This window comes from Hylaeus volcanicus, chromosome 8 (assembly GCF_026283585.1).
Source record: "Hylaeus volcanicus isolate JK05 chromosome 8, UHH_iyHylVolc1.0_haploid, whole genome shotgun sequence".
NCBI classification, from domain to species: domain Eukaryota; kingdom Metazoa; phylum Arthropoda; class Insecta; order Hymenoptera; family Colletidae; genus Hylaeus; species Hylaeus volcanicus.
In genome coordinates, this window is record NC_071983.1 from 8,200,416 (window position 1) to 8,219,677 (window position 19,262).

Sequence of the window (19,262 nt, forward strand, 5' to 3'; positions counted from 1 at the left end):
TAGTTTTCTCATCATAATCCAATGCATAACTAAAAAGGCTAATGGTAAAATAAATGAGTTTGTTACTCGTAAGGTTGCTGACTCTCCAGAGAATGACATATATTTATGTTCTCATTAGCAATTTAAACATTTCAACGTTTCAAGAAGAATGCAAATTGGCACGATGACTCCTAAATACAAAATTAGTAGACGGAATTTCTGTCCACGCAAATAAGTTTCGAAATTATTACACGAACAAATGTTCGAAGACAATAAGTTTCTAGTGAGAATGTAACGTCATATATTTATCGTATGCAGATTTTTCTAATTTACCGTTCAGTTCAAGCATGGATACGTGTTTCGTGACAATATTACTTTTCGGAAGATCAACTGAAGCAATCAAGTTTCATTATTGTGTGCGGACGCATCCTAGCCTAGGCCATCTGTATAGTACCACACATTTTGCCTTTGTTTTCTCACGTAGAATCACATCCTGTTCGGGGGTGCTGCGAACCACCCTGTGTATTCAATAAAACGTACCGTAGATACCCCAAATACAATTTAAACATTCACAGAAGGTTGGCTCCACGTGTGAACTGTGAAGTATGCTTAGTGCGCTCGACGCAATCAAAGCGATTCTACGCGTAAGTACACAACAAGATATACTTACGATTTCCTCCGGCTTCGAGCAGCCTTTCCTCGCGGTGCAGGCCAGCGCGACGATCACACCACCGCAAAACATCAGTAGAAGGAACACCGCCAATTTCCATCCGTGATCCCTTTGCGGAATGAGCTTCTTGGCGGTGGGCAGCCTGGCAACCTCCGTCGTAGAGACGCCAAGACGTGACGCCTTCACCAAAACCGTCCTCAGCCGCCTGGTCGCTTTCTCGCACGCCATTTTCGTCGGGTTACTCTTGGAGGCTGACCTCGATTTCACGTGCACATGATCCATCCCCGACGGGTTCCTAACCAAACGTAGCCTGCGATAAAGCAACGCGCACTGGCATAACAAAAACCCCACGGAATAGTATTTCACACACGTCGAAGGATCAGGACTGATCTGGTCTGGTTTTACACTACACGCACCGACGATGAAACAGTCTCAAGCATTCGAGTATCAACTCGACTTCGTACATAGAGATTTTTTGTCTGTGGGTGACACTCAGATCCGAGATGTCAGCTACTGTGGTAAGATGAGTCTAACTATTCGAAATCTTAGTATCCGCCGTTGGCACGGATGATTTCTTTAAGAGGCTGCATCTTAGTAGACTTTTTCCTCAGTTATTGTATCTTAGGTTAATGAGGACTCCGTTAGACGGAAGTGTTTGTCGTTGAAACGATTCGAATATTTATTTGAGTCTAGCAAAATATCCACAAACAAAACAGGTACACTTTCTACAGGATATCTGCCTCGCAGAGTTCTTTCATTAGTTCGTAAAACTCAGATCCAAGATGTCAACTGCAGTGGCTAAAGCTATTGAAATTTGAGTAACACAGGTAAACTCTCCACGAGTGCGTTCCCTTCCTTCTCGAATCGTTGAACCCCAGATCGACGATGACTCCGTTAGATGAAAGTGTTCGTCATTGAAAGGCTTCGAATTGGACTCTGAGTATCCGTCGGAAATACGGATAAACTTTCCACGGAGATCCTGTCTCCCAGAGTTCCTTTCTCGGTTGCTAAAATTGCGATCGCCGATAATCCTGTTCTATCCGTTTCACCTATCGCGACGAGTGCAGTCCAGCAACCGTCAGAACTGTCAGCCACGGATACACGGCGTGGCAATTTCCAGCGTCGGGACGCCGTCGACGGCTTTACCGCCCGCGTAGATGGACTCTTCGGCGGGTTTTATGAGATTATACCGGGTGATCCCGCGGTATCGCGTATCCCCGCGCTCTGTTCGCCACCCTCTGCCCCTCGCTGGCGTCCCCCATAAGCCGTGGACGCTCCGGATCTCCAGTCGTTATATTTTTATGCTCGTGAGAGGACGTGGAACTGCGGGACGCGTCCAACGGCCGAATGAAGATTCGCGATAAAAGGAAACGGGGATGTATCCAAATGAAACTGACGGAGACAGCGACGAGACGTATTCCCGTCCGCTTGACGGATTCCCTTGTGACTCTATCCCTATCGCGATCGATCCGGTTGATAATGTAGACCTTTCAGTTATGACCACTGCGACTGGCTACTCTGTCAATCGTAGTGTCTCAAGCATGGATCGAGATTGGAATTGAAACAATCAGTAGAACGAGAAGTAATGAAAAATTCTTCAGCTTTGCGACGATAAAGAACAGCTCACTGATCTCGAGCAGAGGTCCGCGAGGCTACGAAGTTTGTTCATATTTCTTGGTCAACTTCTTTGTAGAAAGTTGCTGAAGAGGCTTTGCCCATTTCGTCACTCCATAATCGCATTCGCCCGGCGTTTGTGCTGACTTCGATGCTCGAGTAGTTTGTTTTATTGTTCGAGGTAGTTACTTCACAGGACGGTGCTTCGAGTGGGATTGTTCGCATCGACGTGGCCTGTGCTGTTTAATTCCGATCCACCTGCAAATAAAAGCATCCGTCAGTACACCGTAGCAGTCGCGTGGATCGTGAAACGTTCGTTTCACGACGACACACTGTGCGAGGTTAATTGCCGGACTCTCGAACACGGTTTAATGCCCGCATTCCGCACTGGGATTGCTCGTCGCAGTATCTGCGACTGCTGGTACTGGTACATGTTTGCGGAGAGGTCGTCGCAGGTGCGAGAAAATCGCGAGACGAATGACTTTTACGAATCTCGGGTGTGGGTGGGTTTGACACACGTTAAGTACGAGGCACGAGTTTATAGGACAGCCATGAAGGCGTCGAGCGATTGTTTTGGGTAGAATTCTGTAAGGTCAGCTCTGGATTACAATAAACTATTTGCAGTCGGTACTCTTCACGTCTATTGAAAAAGTTTGTCTAAATTATGTCTATATTGGCTGTTCGTACCTTTGATGTCTATTGAAAGAGTTTGTTTAAATTAAATGAGAGGTGTGATGTTTCCAAATAAATTTTGTATTACATATTGAAAATTCTCATTAAGTGATGAAAATTGTGTCTTTGATAACGATAAGTGAGGAACTTCTTTTATTTGCATGAATAATGATGTTTTATTATATCACAGAAACGTCGAGACTAAGCATAGCGTAATTGAAATGAATGAGAATTTCCGCGGGACAAGAATAAGCCATCGTTACTGTTGCGAGAATATACGACTTAACGCAGATACAAAATGGCTGCTTTGGAGACTGAAAGAGTAAAAATATATCCCGGAGAGTGTAATGGAAGATCATTTTTCCTCGGTACTTTCTTAACGATTCATATTCTTAAGAGAAAATTTTTACACTGCAATTAAATAATTGCATCGTTTCCTTGTCGATTTATGTTCATTTACAAAGACCTCACCAATTCATTAGTAATATTCTTGTTAAAATTTAGCGGAGTCAACATAGTATATATCGTATTAAATAATAATTTATAAATTAGTAGCGCGTCCTACCCGCATACAAGTTTGATGCACTTCATATACAATGTATTAAACACCGTAGGCTGATCGTTACAATAACTTCAACCCTTTAGGCTCGCTCCATTATAAACTAAATTAAGCGCAAATCCTTCCTACTATTACGTTGAATCGCCATTGTCGCGGCGAAGCTCAGTATTTCAAAAGACACCAATGACGCTACACCTTGTCTCGCTTAATTGCACGGAACCATACAAGTTTCCGTTGGCACGAAATCGTTTCCCGCGCGATATATGGCCAGTCGAGCGGAGGATGAAAGTAATCAGGGATCGATAGAACCGTCGAACGATCAGTCTTCCTAGAAAAGTTTCTCGGAGTAGCGTAAGCCCGTCGGTATAGACGCTGGCGATCTTATTTCCGTCGATTTCAAACTGGACGTACCCCATCGATGGGGATGGATTTTGAGTGCATTAAAGATGGAAGCAATATCGAGGATAGGATTATCTTTGGACGGGACGATATTACGATGAAAATACTCTCGTTGCGCTCGGATGGAACGAACGGTTCGTCGCAGAATCGTGCCCGAGGATTAAGCAAGAATTACCTTGGATTCCGGCTCTCGAATTCCGTGCACTTAATCCTGTTTCTGTCGGTCTACGTACACGCGCAACTTGAATGCCATTTTCTTTTCCGTAATTCTTCTCTGGTTAATCTTAAATCCTCTGTTAATTGCGTTACCGACGGGGGACGGGGATGTGGACCACGGGTGTCGGTGCCAACAACGCTAATATTTGCACGGTGTTAATATTAGGCGGTGAAACCTAATTTCTGCCGTTGTTTTTTTTTGGCAAAGTTTATTTCTTTTAAGACCGAATGTAGATTTATAATCAGCAAAGTGTAAAGTGTAAAGTGAAATTAGATTTAGATTAGTAGGAACAGCATCAAGGAGCCGTAGCTGGTATCAGTGGTCCGTAGTGGGAATGATTTCTGTGCATTTATCGTATAAAATATTTTTAATACAAAAATATTTGTGATGCTTTTTAATTTAATTTATCGTTTAGTACGTGAATTTTTTTTGTATAATTGACTCCACTTATAAGAGAGTTAGTCAGTCCTCTCCACTTTGGAGTGGTGTGGTGACTTTCGAGGCTCATGGAGAGAGCGCGAGGCGCGAGTCCCGCGGATTGGCTGAGCCTTTAACATGCTTTTAACCCGAAGTTACATACATTCGCGATTAAAAGGAAAGTACTTTCGAGTTCCGAGTGGGTACGAGGTCTGAAAACGGTGAGCTTTCTTGGCACGTTCTCATACGCGGGCTTTCATGCGAATGTTACGACTATTGCAGTCTGGGGAGTTTCGAGCGAGAATTAGCTCGACACGATTAAGCTCACGCTCTCGGATCGAGATTATCGTTAGCGCCAAGTGATTTAGATACGAGCAGACTCCGTGGAAAATTCTGTACGTATGAGCTTAGACGATGTAATGTTTTAAATCCCGACGACCATACCAAGAACTAAATGGTTCAAAGTGTACTATACTTGTAAGACCATGTTGTTTAAACAAATGCAATGGTGCATGCGCAATCGATCGTTGCATTATTCAATTAACATGTTACATTGTCTTAATATTAGCAAAATTTACCAAATGTCAACTAGGACAAATTGTAAAGTAACATTCCTAATAAAAAAACAAACAGATATAAAAGGTGAAAAATAATCTCGTGCGAAAAGACTTCGTATCGCTTGATTAAAGATTCCATACAAAGATGATAGTTTACTTTTTGGTACTCTTATTCTCTTCTAATAAAGAGCGTACTTCATTACAGCGTGAAAGTCTCATGCGCAAATGGAACCGTGACGCAAAGTGTGTAAGTTTAACGTCGCTTTACAGAAAACTACTTTTTTCTAGCTGGCGGTCTTGCAGACACTAATGAACAAATCATCATAAAATGTGGCACACATATAAAAGTAAACGTACTTTATTCGTCGGGGCCACAGCGCAGCAGTAATATTTTTTCGTATTAAAAAAATGTTTCGCCATTTTCTGTAAAATTTCGCTACTTTCCTTTACCCTCGCACATTTTTAAAAAGTTTCATTATTTCGTTTGCTTTTGGTACAACTACACTCGTAATCTTGCTACGTTGCTTTCCAGTATAAATACACTCCAGCCAAACGTGAAACTGTATCACTGTTTTTGTTTAAGATGAACAGAATTAAATAAATTATGAAAACGAGGAGCACGCATTTTTTTATTACAGCTGTAGTTCGGTATATATATTTAATTTTTAAAAAAGATTACATAATTTAACATTTGTCGTAGTATTTAATCTTTTAACGTTGCCGAGTTCACTGTCTCACCTTTGGAATTAATCGTTTCAGTTCCTTAATGAAAAGTTCTGTCATCCATTTCTGAGTGACATGGCGACCAACGCGATAAAAAAAATGCGATCCTGCAATTTCAGTAATCTGTGAACCGTTCATCTTCTTCTTTTCACATTTATCTTTAGCAACCCATGCGGGTATGACTTTTTACATTTAGTTAGTCCCACCCTGTTTAACGGTAGTTATTTTCGTTTAGCATCGTGTTTTCCGTTCTACCGTAGGATCGTTTTCGAAGTTGCACGGCTGGTGATCCCTAGACGCATTCTTGTTTGGAAGTAAAAAGAAGGGCACGCGAGCGGCAGGGGTACGGGACGGCAAGTACGTTCGGCGAAGCTATCGGTATTCTAATTACTCGCAGCACGAAAATAGCGTGGAACTTGGAACGCGTAATTACACCCAGGGAGGACGACGTCTTATTAAGGTATCTCATTTTCTTCCGTGGCTGCTGGGGCCCTGGCCGATGACTTCGGCACCGTAGTTCTTCATCGAGTTTTATCCAATAAAGGTGCACCGATCCCTCCTACTGGAAAGTACCAGCGGATCTCTGGAGTCACAAGCGCAGAATCCCGCGATGGTCAACATCGACGTCTCATGCACCTGGCAAAAAGCACCTTTTCAGGTTTAGTTAGCCTCCATCCGACTGTCCGTGGCTCGAACTTCCTCGAAACGAGCGTGCATCTTGGAATTGAATTACGGCGGACACAGACGACGACGATCTTGTTAACAACGCGCCCGAATTCCTCGATGCGCTTCGATTGCAACCATGGCAATCAGCTTCGAGCGAATTTGGTATTGAAGTTATGCGGCGGTGCACGAAACGATCGCTTATGAATTTCAATAGCAGACGACGCCGGTTAACTTTCTGATTAACCCGTTTGCATCACGCGGAAAAGTGGAAGATTTCTCTCATCGTCAAGATTTTGAATATCGTATTAAACCTTTGTTATTGTTCTATATTAACCCATTATATACGTAACCTACACTTAGCCCACAGTATTTCAGGAATTATCATACTACCATTTGAACCATTTGTATTACATTCACTTGTACCATCCAACAAATTTAGACAGTCAAACGTTGCTCTAAAAATTTTCTTTGGATATTTCCATGAGTACCTAAGATAAAATACCTACTTACACTTTAGGTGAAGTCAAACATGATATACGTACTTTGAAACGTGTTAAACTACTAGGTATTTCAGCCTGTATCTTTTTTCCTGTTTCGCCATCGCTTTTTTCGATTCAGGCGCGCATTCTGAATGCACCAGTGAAATGTCCTCGATTCACTTGAGTGCGGTTCTCAGATCGGTGAGCCGATAGCACGTCGATAAATTACGTGGAGAGATACCAGAGCTGATTTTCATTTATTCATCGTGGCAGTGGCGGGAAAAACGAACGTGGATCGTCTTGGACGCTCGCTTTATGGGTCGACTGAACGTGGCGGGACACGAAAAAGGGGGGCGATGGGAATTACGAGGCTAGGTAAACTCTGTTCGTAGGATCGGATAAAGACACCACACAGTGGTTCGAGCTTTCACGAACGCGAACTGAATTGATAGGGTTCTTATTTATATTCATTATTCGTTAAGAAATGAATAGACTTAGGTATTTCTTGAGGAATAGAACTTGATTTTGATCAATGTTACTCTTATGTAGATAAGAACAAAGTATAATAGATAAGAGGGTATCTATTTTGACAAATCTCGAGACAATTTTCATGATTTATTTGCAGCAAAAGTAATTGATTCGATTGGTAATTGTCAATTTCAAGTTCCAATTTTATTGGACATTTTTCACCCTGTAAGTTTCATCGAGATTCGCTTAATAGATTGTTTAAAAAAAAAATCGTAAAGCCGCGCCTCATTTTCAACGTTCTAAACAGGGCTCCCTTTTAATTTTCGACTAGTTAAAAAATTTGCTACCACTGGAGAAAAATATTAGACAGTCCAATGTCTCGCCCGCACCTGTGCGTGTATATGCGATCACACGTGCGAGCATTGTTTCGAGCAGGAGCGAAGCTTTTGAAAGTTTCAGGATTTCCGGCCAAGAGCGGAACTGAATAAATGAAGAAGTAGAGTACAGGAGGCTGAGAAGGAGGCCGAGAAAGTAAGACGTCGCGGCGGCAGCAACTGGTACGAGCGAAGGGAATCGTAGGGTATTGCTCCTTCAACGCGGTCGGGAATCGTTTTACGGATAAGTAAGAGATGGTATAAAATTTTACGTAATGGCGGTTTCGTACTTCTCTCTTTATGACTGCGTAACGAAGCGCGGAGCGGCAGGTTAGACCGAATCTTCCGGATCTGTACCGCACGGCTAGGTGTACTTTATCTCGGTCGTATTTTTCTACGGTTTTACTTTTAAATGTGATTGCCAAGGCATTATGCGCGATCGTGATTGCGACCGTGGTAGGAGGACAGAGAGAGTGATAGTCTTCTGGAAGACGGAATGCGATCTTCACTGAGAACAATGCCAGTTACGGAAGTTTATTTGATCAATCTGAGAATTGGAGATTGCCAATGGCATTGAGTTTCGTAATCCGGAGGGTCTACCTTCGTATCAGGGTTTCTCGATCTTTCTGAAAGCCCATTTTTTTAGGTCTGTTTCGTAATTCGACCACTTTAAATCTTAACCCTTTGCAATCGGATTTCCCCTGTTCGAGTGAGGGGACATCGTAAGTTTAGCAAATTTTTAAAAAATGCGCTTTTCCTTGAATTTTTCTTATTGAAATTGCACGAGAAGGCAAACCAAAATATGGTGTATATTCCAAATTATATTCCAGACGATGTTATAAAGCGACAAATATTGTCGAATATCAAAGTTACTTAGTTTATTCCGGAATTAAGTAGCAGATTTAGCTACCCGACTAAAATAACATCACGCTAACCTAGAACGAGCAGTGAAATAAACGAAATAAACAGACTATGTTTCGCGAATCTCAGCGATGAATTTGCAAATTCGTCTAAACAAACAAATGTAAAACGTCAGGATATCGTTTTGTTTTCACTCGCGGGTTTTCCCTGTCGGCCAGAAAATTTGTAAACACAGCCGAGCACGGCATTGCCCAATATTACACGATTTAACAGTGCATTAAGCAGTAAAGGGGCGCGATCGGAGTGTAACGTTGCTCCCCTGTATGTACAGGAACTAGTTGATTAATTATCGCTCGTTCGGACCGCGATGTCGACCTCGGACTTTTTCAGGGTTAATTCTTCTGTGCTCACGGTACCATTATCGACGTCAGTTTCAAACAATTTATAACGCGATGTCATTCCAAAAGTTTGATTAAAAACCTTTTTGACGTTTAATTAAAATAAACATTGTGTTTCGAGGTTAAGAAAATATTTGTGGTTCTTGATATTTATTATTAGTAACATCACTTGTGGTGGTACATACGTTATTCTCCCGCGAAGGAAAGCTGTCGCGCGGACGCGGTTCCATCGAGCAATTTGTAAAGATTTGGCGGCAAACTAGGCAGCGGTCCACTTATGTGCGTTTGGAAATAGAGATCGAAGAAAAGGGAGGAGAGAAAGAGAAATTTGTCCGGCGCCACGTGCTCCCATTGATAAACGTCGTCCAGTTACTGCCGCGGTCACAGGACTTCGAGGGCTTAATGTGATTTACAGGAGGGACAGAAGTTCCTCGCGATGGACCCCGTATGCTTCGAAAGCCCCGGAGAATTATTGGATACGTGACGTCACGGACTGCTTTGGAGCATGCTCGACGCTGAAAGTGGCGGGAATCGATAAGATGCCAGACGCCGCGAGATAACGTATGCCCTCCGCGTCGGTTGTATCGTAATCAAATATTTCGCCGCCTCGAACCCCACTCTAACTTCCGATCCAAGTGTCAACGAATTCGCGTACACGCGCTGGACACAGACGAAGAATACGCGATGCTTTCGCGTACTTCTTCGAGGTGTGTTGCGACGGAAAAAGCTCAACGGCGAGCTACGTATCGGGCACGTGACAAATTTCCTACGTCTCCAGACAAAATGCCTACAGAAGGACGAAAGAAATACAGTGAAGCATCTTGTATCTAAAATACTTTTCATCCTGTTACGCTAGTATTCGAATAGGCTAGAGTAACATTAGGTATGTAGAGTTTTCACTCCAAAGGGTTTATCCCTCTATTCGAAAAGGGAATTCTTCGTATCTCTTCTTTTCACTGTATGTACACTTTCTTGTAAATATTTAACACTTTACCAAACGGTAGCCTATCAACACTAAATCTACCACGACCGTTCTCAAACTTTTGTATACAGTTCTTATATACAATATTGGAAATGGGGTATAATGAAAGGATAAAATACTAATTTCCTTATATTAACGTTTTTGCTTATTTTATATCCATTAGTTCAACTCATTCATATCTGCAGTGCCATTTTATTTGATTGATACGCTTAGGAGATTCATAGAACGTTCTATAGATCGGAGAATATTAAGACTGAATGATCTGACGATACGTAATCCAAACATGGAGCTGTTTCCACATGATAAGTACGAGGATCTGTGTTTACCTGTCCGGATAATCGAGAGATATGGAATCAATGTCTATATAGAGGCGGTGTAATTGTACCCCTACATAATCAGTATCGGGACAACCGGCGGTCTATTGTATCAGGCTTAAGGAGAAGGAGTCCGTCTATGGTCAGCCTATAGCCTATAGCCGCAGCAGAAGATCGCTCAAAGCCAGTTCCCTGCCTATAGATCGGATCACATAGCACTTCCAGTTTTACACCATATCGTAGTTTGTTTAACACATTGATGCCGGTGTGGTTTTTCGATTGCCTGCGCCGTAAAGCGGCGCTCGATTTCATAACCGCGTGGTGGGGCGGCGCGGCATCAGATTGCACTGTTCAGCACAATGTATGACCCACCGGTGATGCAAGCCGGCGTCAACGTTTTGAGGTAGTTGTTTCAAATTGATCATATCATAACGAAATAAAATAGAACTAGATGAAAATGAATAATTATCGGAAAATCCAGGATGGGAGAAATAAAAACTATCTCGAAAAGCAATGAAACAAATGTTCTTTATTAGCGATCTACCAAACGACTTACTCATGTTGGTCTTTACCAATGGTCTTTTTTTGAGGTGTCCTCACTTCTTCCCGAGCCTTTCAACATTTGTCGATCAACGCATTGCCAAACTTCGCATTCTTTGTAACAATCAGACGCAACGATGCCATTTACAAACTCTGCAGAGGTGTTCCAACTACAACAGTAATATTCACGCATCCGAAAAATTCCCTAACCCTTTTCAAACGACCTCACGTGGAAAGATTTTTCATCGACACCAGAAGCTGAAGGTCGGACAACTGGAACAGCGTTATTAAAAAGACTTTCATGGCGCCACGTGAGCAGTAGTCGCAAAAATCCATGGATTTGCGACGAACGACTGAAAACGTCTGCAAAACGATATCGAACACCGATAGCAGCATCTGGCATCTAGACGTTTAAAGGTCGAAAGGAACTTTCACTTAATAAAACGATTGCCGTCTGGTTGGCGCGCTTGTGCATGGCTGAATCTTCCTTGGATTAAAGTACAAATATTTTAAAAGGAAAGGTAAAACACAGCCTTACTGAAATAATATCATTATAAAATATCATTTTCTCAGTAAATTATCATTATTAACTTTGATTGGCATTGTAGCGGAAATATTTTCGTACACAAAATGTAGCTAGGATTACGCGGAACACTTTTGCTTTATTGACTTTTATCAGAAAATTTATTTGTAAAAAGTTCCACGGTTTATATTTAATTTTCTACGTAGAATCATTCGCTTTTTTCGGAGTAATAAGATTCTACTAGGACGTGCAAAGTTCTACTTTATTAACAAGATGAGTGAAATGTACTTATTAATAATGTAAAACGCAGTGAAACATTATTTTTATGCACAGTGATGTTTGGCTCTAATAGCGATTGCAGAAAATGCAACAGGTTTTTAATTACGTGGTAGGGTTTGTTTAGTGAAAGTTTTTACTTGAAGAACTGTTACGAAAACTATTCCGGTGGACGGACATTCTCGAACTCTCATAATAAAAGTTCCATGGAAACAGTTAATTCGGAACTTTTATTAGAAAAAGTTTTATAAAATAGATACAACTTCATATTCATAGAATATTTTGTCGACAACATAATATCATAATATTCACCGTATAATTAACAAAAAGAAAAAGGCTTCCAAGACCGATCAAGACTTTTACATTATACGAAAAGTGAATCAGAACTAAGAAGAAAATATTTTTTCCTCTCATGCAAGATCTTTCACTTTCATTTCTCATTTTCAGTCAAACTAGAATTTTAATTCACTTGTCCTCATCGAAAGTTATAATGCGAGAACTTCTAATATTAAATGGCCCGTTCAAACGTTTTAAACGAACCTATCGAAAAAGTTTCAAAACTGCTTTAATTTATGGCTTAGAGTGCAATGAGATATTAAATACAGCTCATGGCCATCAAATTCGATACACGTGTAACAATTTCACTTTTCTAACTACAGCAATATATCACGTGCGATAAATTACTATTAAAATTTATATTTGTTAAAGTACAAGGTGCGAAAATTTGTTTCCTACTTTATTTATGATTTCTTCAAATTATCATATTGTTTAAAAGTGGTTGCTTTGTATTTTGGAGCTAAGGCTGTGAAAAGGCTTGAGAAGGGAGGAAACAAAGAACAAGACAATTCATATGAAAATAATTACCAGCTGTAATTAAGACAAAGGTAGGTCACAACTTATTAGCATGTATGTGCATAACTACTACTTTAGTAGTTAATAGACTTCATTAAATGAGGTAAATTTTGAGTGATCGTAATTCGATACACCGAGATGCTAACAATAAGTTGATAAATTTAGAGTGGTCTACATAAATATTTACAATACGATATCTCGTAACCTACTTTATCGATTTTAAGTAATCAAAGTCTTGAATTGTATGAATCTAGAGGGTCTTCGACCTGGAGTGGAAGTAATTCACGTGGGTGGAACGTGGGTTTACTTAAAGATTTGTAATGGAAATCTCCATGAAAACTTATACTTTTAAATTCTTTTGGACCGTATAAGAATCGAGAAGTAAAGCGTGGATAAGTTTCATTGGTTCATTTCCATTCACGGAATTTGATCCCTAAGAGTTTCGAGAGTAGATTGATTTAATTTTATATTAGAAATATACCTTTAAGCGTTACCATCACATATCCCGATATGCGACCGCAACGTTAAAACAGCCATGCCAGGAATATACCAGAGTTGGATCGCGAAGAGCTAAACCCTTCCCGACTGGGTCGGACGAGGATTCGCAAATGATAAATTTTCATCGTACATTTTGATCGGGACTAGAACTTCTCGCATCGGATACCAGCGGATAATGAAACCTATTTACATAAAATCCTCGTTAGCTCTGTGACCGGTGCTCCCTCAGCATTTTGATAACAATGTGCTCGATTATCCAGCTTCTGCTCGAAGCTTGCGGAGGTTCCGAATCGCTTCGAGATGCTTTCAAACCCCTCCAGAACCCGCAAAACCTTTTCGTAAAATGGACCTGTGTGGAGGTCGCGTACCGAATTGCGAAGCAATAAATGTTCTAAGGAAGAAAAAAATAATTGTAGGGTAATATAATATGGTGTGTCGTTTAAGTAGGAATGGTTAAATATCTGACGAGAAGATGTAGTTATCATAAAAATGTTTTTACAAAAATTATTTGGTTCAAAGAGACGAATTATATGGTGTAAATACGCGGTGGCCTGAAGTCAAGAGGTAGCGAAACATCAGACGAGTCCGTTGCTCATTTCGCGAATCGACAAAGTTCCTCCGCTCGCGCATCCACTTCATCTGGTCGTTGAAAATTTTACGCGATTCTTTTTGCGCCGCGCGATAAACAACGACGTGACGCGGAATACGCACGAGTACTTCGGCCGGAACGCATTACGGTATGCATGAATCGTTTCAATCCGAAACGTCGTTGGTCGAAACGCAGCGTCCTAAATCGCGAGAGCTCTTTACGAGCATTGTCGCGATATCAGCCACTGTACCATTGATTGCCTCCTTTATTTTTATTTGCCAGGCTGTCGAACGATGCCCGGTATTTTCACCGCTCGAGAGATCGTTTCACTTCTGATTCGGCTATCGTCGCCGTCGGCGGGATATATTGAATAAAAATAAACGGTTTTCCGGACGTGTTTTGCTGGTACTCGCCCCTGGAGCGTGTGTGTCGAACCAGCCCGCATGTCGAATGTCCAAAAAACGCAACACACGTCTACGCGATCCAGAATCGACGTCCCTTTTACTCTCTTTTTATTTTTCATTTTCCCCGTTTCCTCCACCCCTTCCTCCCCCCCTCCTCGCCGCGACATTTTATTTCCCTTTTTTTTTCGTTCAAATTGAATCGATTACGGGATACCTTTCCGTCAACGGATACGCAACTCGCGTTCCAGCGCCGCAATAAAAACACCGTAAACAGAGTATCGCGATTTCTGTTCAGGACGCTGCATCCTGGGCGCGAAAAATATCGCTCCAATTCGCATTGTCAGGGGAGTGTTTGCCAAAACCGCGACAATCGGAATATTCTGTCTCGCGCGGCACGTTTCGAGCTAATTTTTACGCAAATGAATATTGGAAATTGGAGCTAGATCGTTAACTCTTTGACGAAACAGACGCACCGGTGCGTCCTGACTGACGTGTGTGTTTCATCTAACTAACTCTTATATCTTATAGGAAAAAAGGTTTTAGGTTTAGATTTATTTTCAATTACAAAATTTAAATTCAAGTAAGTAAATAAAGTTATTAAAATGAAGAAAGAAAGAACAAAATTCAATTAAACAACTGTTTTACTCACATTATTCTTCCATTTTGTAGTTTTCACAGGTATGATATCTTATGAAACAATTTTCAGGATGCAATCCTGGTTTTCTATCGCACGTTTCACAAAAAAAATTGGTTTATTTTCTTCCTTCAGGTGTTTTCCTATTCGAGCACACTGCACAATCCTTGTGTTTTCGTTCAAGATGTACGGAAATAACACGAAGCTTTCCATCTAAATAATCGTATTTATTACTTGTTCCAGGCCTTCCCAATGTCTCTTTCGGAATATGAGAATCACTAATAAGCATGAACACCGGAAAATATTTTCACGAGAGGACTTATAACGAGTTTCCTTTTTGACATTCCCGCGGCTCCGTAATTTAGATTTACTCCATTTAAATTGAAATAGTTTCGGTTACTGAGCACGCGTTGCATCGCAGCCTTCTCTCAGAAACTTCTCTCGAGTCCTTCGACGGGACTTGTTTGCCAATTTTGCGTCATCCACTTCGCTCGGGTAAATAGAAATAGAAAATTTTGTAACGGCCGCCGTTTCTCGCAGCGACGGACACTAAACTTTTTGAGGAAAACATTTGTCGAGCGGAATTCGTCCACGTCGAATTAGCGAGGGGTGATTCGATTTAATTGTCCCGCACCACTGCAGCGCCGAGAGACGTTGAAGTACGACTTTATCGTTAGTTTTCTGTTCGGGTAATTAAGTTATATACACCGGGAATGGGCAGCACTCGGAGGTGGATAGTGGGTTTTTATAACGCGATTACGATCTACATTCGCGTGAGTTGCGGCAGTTAAGATCGTCCAATCGGATCGACGGCGAACGGATTGCGTCGCGTCTCACCCTAATCGACGCGCGCAGGTTCGTCTAATAGAAATCTATTTACGCTTTTAAACGCTGTTTACCGAAATCTTACATACAAGTTTGCAGCTGGATCGATAGGTTGTGCTCGTGGAAAAATATTAGCTTATCGTTGTTGACGAACAAGCATTCCAGCTGTTAAGGATACTAACGAAGTCCTCAAACACACTAGGTTTATAATCCAGATGTGATTTCTCGATATTTTTAAAGATTAAAGAGTTTTAGCTATTTGGAGCAATAAAGTAGTTTAACCCATTCACTGCCAGGCAAATTTGAAGGGTTTTGCCTTGGGCGGCAAAATTTAATACGTGGAGACCCGATACATCCATAATGACTCCTACGGAGAGAAAGAAAGAAGGTAGAAAATGAGTAGAGGGCATCGGCTTGTAAATAAAAATGAATCCGCGTTACGAGGGAGTGGTGGATCAAAAGGTAGCTGCGGACTAGCCAGCGGCGAGGGACAGAGAAAATAAATAAATAAGGGGCGAAATGAATCAAGCTCTGGTGTGCGTTTGAGGGTGGTGCTCGCGATGATGACGGTATGACCCAACACGTCGACGATTGTGTCGGAGAGTTTGTACTCCACGTTTCGAATGAACGCGATAAGAGAAACACGTGTTGAGCACGCTTTCTCATCCTCCGCAGACAATGTTCCCTTCCTTGGTCTCTGCGTCTCGTGCCGGTATACACTGCTGCTCAAAAGTATCCGAACGTTTGTGATTTATGTAATAATAACAAATGCTACTCGACTCGTAATCCGTACAAATAAAATTGAAGTGTCTGTCTGTCTGTCTGTTCCGTAATAGAAAGCTACACTATCTATTACGGATTGGATTGTATAAAAGTCGCAAATTTATTTAGAAACTCCAACAAACGAAATATCTCGTTAAAGAATGAGGCTACCAAACAATATTTTTATAAAATTTATTTGGTATAAATGTGTACTGTCATAAAAAAAAGAGATTTTTCATTTGAAAATGACAAATAAAATCGTCACTGGCGCTTCGACTATGTACAACGTTGAATGGCTGAAAGTTGCAGTAACTCAAGACGGTGGAAAACGAAAGAATAACTACGGAGCTCGTACTAACCAGCTACATTCGGATGAAATCCTGCAAGGAGTGTCCATGCTTTCGTCCTTATTACGTTGCTCGTCGAAATATCTCCAGCTCCGCGTTTCAAAATGAACGCGATACGAGGGGACACGTGTTGAACATGATTTCTCACCCTCTTTGAATCAGCTTCCTGCTTTCTTTTGTCCACGTTTCTACTCTGTCTCGACCCCTTTTTCCCCGCTGTATCCGTGTATAAATCCACTCGTTCCTCGTCTTGCCTTTTTGCCCATCTCGACATCCGCGCGCCGCGTCTTCTTCGTTCCTTCAATCACAATGGCCCGTTTTTTTCGGCGAGCCTTTCTTCCCAGCACGCGAAAAAATGCGGTCCTTTCTGTCGCGCGCAACTGGGTCGAGTGCAGTATCGAGAAAACGTGCCCAAACAAATGATATTTTTGACGTCTTTCAACTGCGCTCGATTTTTCTTCCACGCGATAGACGCGGTCCAAAAGATACTGTCGAAAGGAGACATATTGCTTATGGAGAAGTAGACTACTCGTTATATAACTTTCGAAAGTCGCGTAGAAAGTGAAAAAGAGCTGTTTAGTAAGTGTGACGTTGCAACGAATTGTGAAGAAAGAGTTTTTATGAAAAGGAAATATATGAGTATTTAATAATTCTCTACACGACACTACGTTTACTCAACTAAAAATGCAGAAAGAGACTAAGAAATGTAAACGAAAAACTTAAAGATACAAATATCGATACAATAGAAAAATCCTATTTATTTTACTTGAAAAACATATGATGATTACACGAAAAAGAGATTCAAGATTTCTAACGAACGCCATATCATTTCCGTATATATAGAGAGGATTGTGGTGTAAAGCCACAAACAGGGAGAAGGCGTGCTATTCTCTGTATTAGATATCAATTAGAAAATTATACGTCTCGACGGAACAAACGTGTCGAATACCTAACATCCGATGGGGATGCAAGGTATTCGATGAGCGTGTAAAAGTTATGCGCGGAAACCGGGGGATTGGAAAACAGCGGAGGCGTCTGAGGAAGGGGTCACGGACCTTCGGATCGTTCTCAAACTTCGCCCGCGCTCGTCAAATACGTTCCGCGTCTGCGGCGTCTAACTTGACTAATTGGCTTCCTGTTGGAGCTGAATAATAATTGAATAATGGAATATTGAGAGCGCGAGGAGGCAACGACGCGCGAGCAACGAAATTCACGCACGCTACCGTACAACGGCGGATCGCCTATTGCTCGATGAAATCTGTTGTTGCATAAAAATTATCGTTAAATAAAAGTGACTGTTGAGTTTGTTTTCACTGTTATCTGCTCCCTACACAAAATTAAATTCACAAATCACGAGTCGACAGTGAATTTTATGCATTTATGACGTGCAATAGTTTGGAGAACATGAAAGAAAAATATACATGTCGAATTGAGTAACCTCCTCCTTTTCGAAGTCGGTTAAAAATATACGTAGTGTAGTTTGAATATATTTTACAATTAATATAATAATATCGTTATTTCATTATGGCAAAAGTATAATGTTTAAATCACGTGTTTATAAAACTACCAAGAAAATACAACAAAATATTATCATCTAATTTGGAAAATTTTAACAAGAAAGATGTTTTATTAATCATTTAGAATGAAACATAACAATGAAAGACTTTGTATAAATAAACAAACCGAATTTCAAGAGTTTTTGCCAATTACGTTGACTACAAAAAATAACGAATATTGTCCCGCAACTGGTAGAAACGAACGAATTCCCCCTTAAACAAACTGTCACACTTACCAAACACGTTTTTCCTTTTTTTCCAGCGGACTCCATACACGGAATAATTGGATTTCACCGGGAACAGCAATTAGCGTCGTATCACACGCGTGAGAAACTACATTCGATTCACGGTAATCCCGGCCGAACTGATTACGCGCTATCAGAAATGACGTCGAGTCTCGACGAACGAGAAGGCAGCGAAACCAATTTTTCGTTCCGCTAGCGGAAACTTGACACGAGATTTTCGCGGTTACGCGCGATTGCGGATCGTGCGATGACCTCGATTCGACGAGCTGCCATTAACATCGAGTAATCCTGAATCGGCAATCAGGGATTGAAAATCTTAATCGGGCCGGCAATTCGACGTTTGACGGACAAGAGAACGTTTCGTCGAGATCGCATAAAAGGGCCAGGATTTTTCCTCGAACGGAGGATCGGATGAAAAATGTTCTCACGCTAACGGGAAAGTTTTCGTTCCTCTCGTTAACTCGATTCAGTGTTAAGTTTTATGTTAAGTTTTAGTACGAAAAATTCGCTTAGAGGTAAAATGCAATTGGTAAATGACTAATAATGAACACAAGTTTATAACTATACGATATTTTATATATAAATTAATCCGTCTTTTTCCAAAGGAGAGTGAAACATCAAAATATAAACAAACATAAAATGTTAAATATAATTTTGTTACTCAATCGACACCTAAAATACAAATTACTATGTGTACCAACTGGCCACGTGGTGGTAAATTATACTAACCTCGGTGCTGTTACGATAATAATAACATTGATATTTATTCTCGAGTTTGTGTGTGTTGGTAACAATAGATAACTCATATAAATACCTTGTGTATGCATATCAGATTCGAGTAATAATGTTCTATAATTTTGTC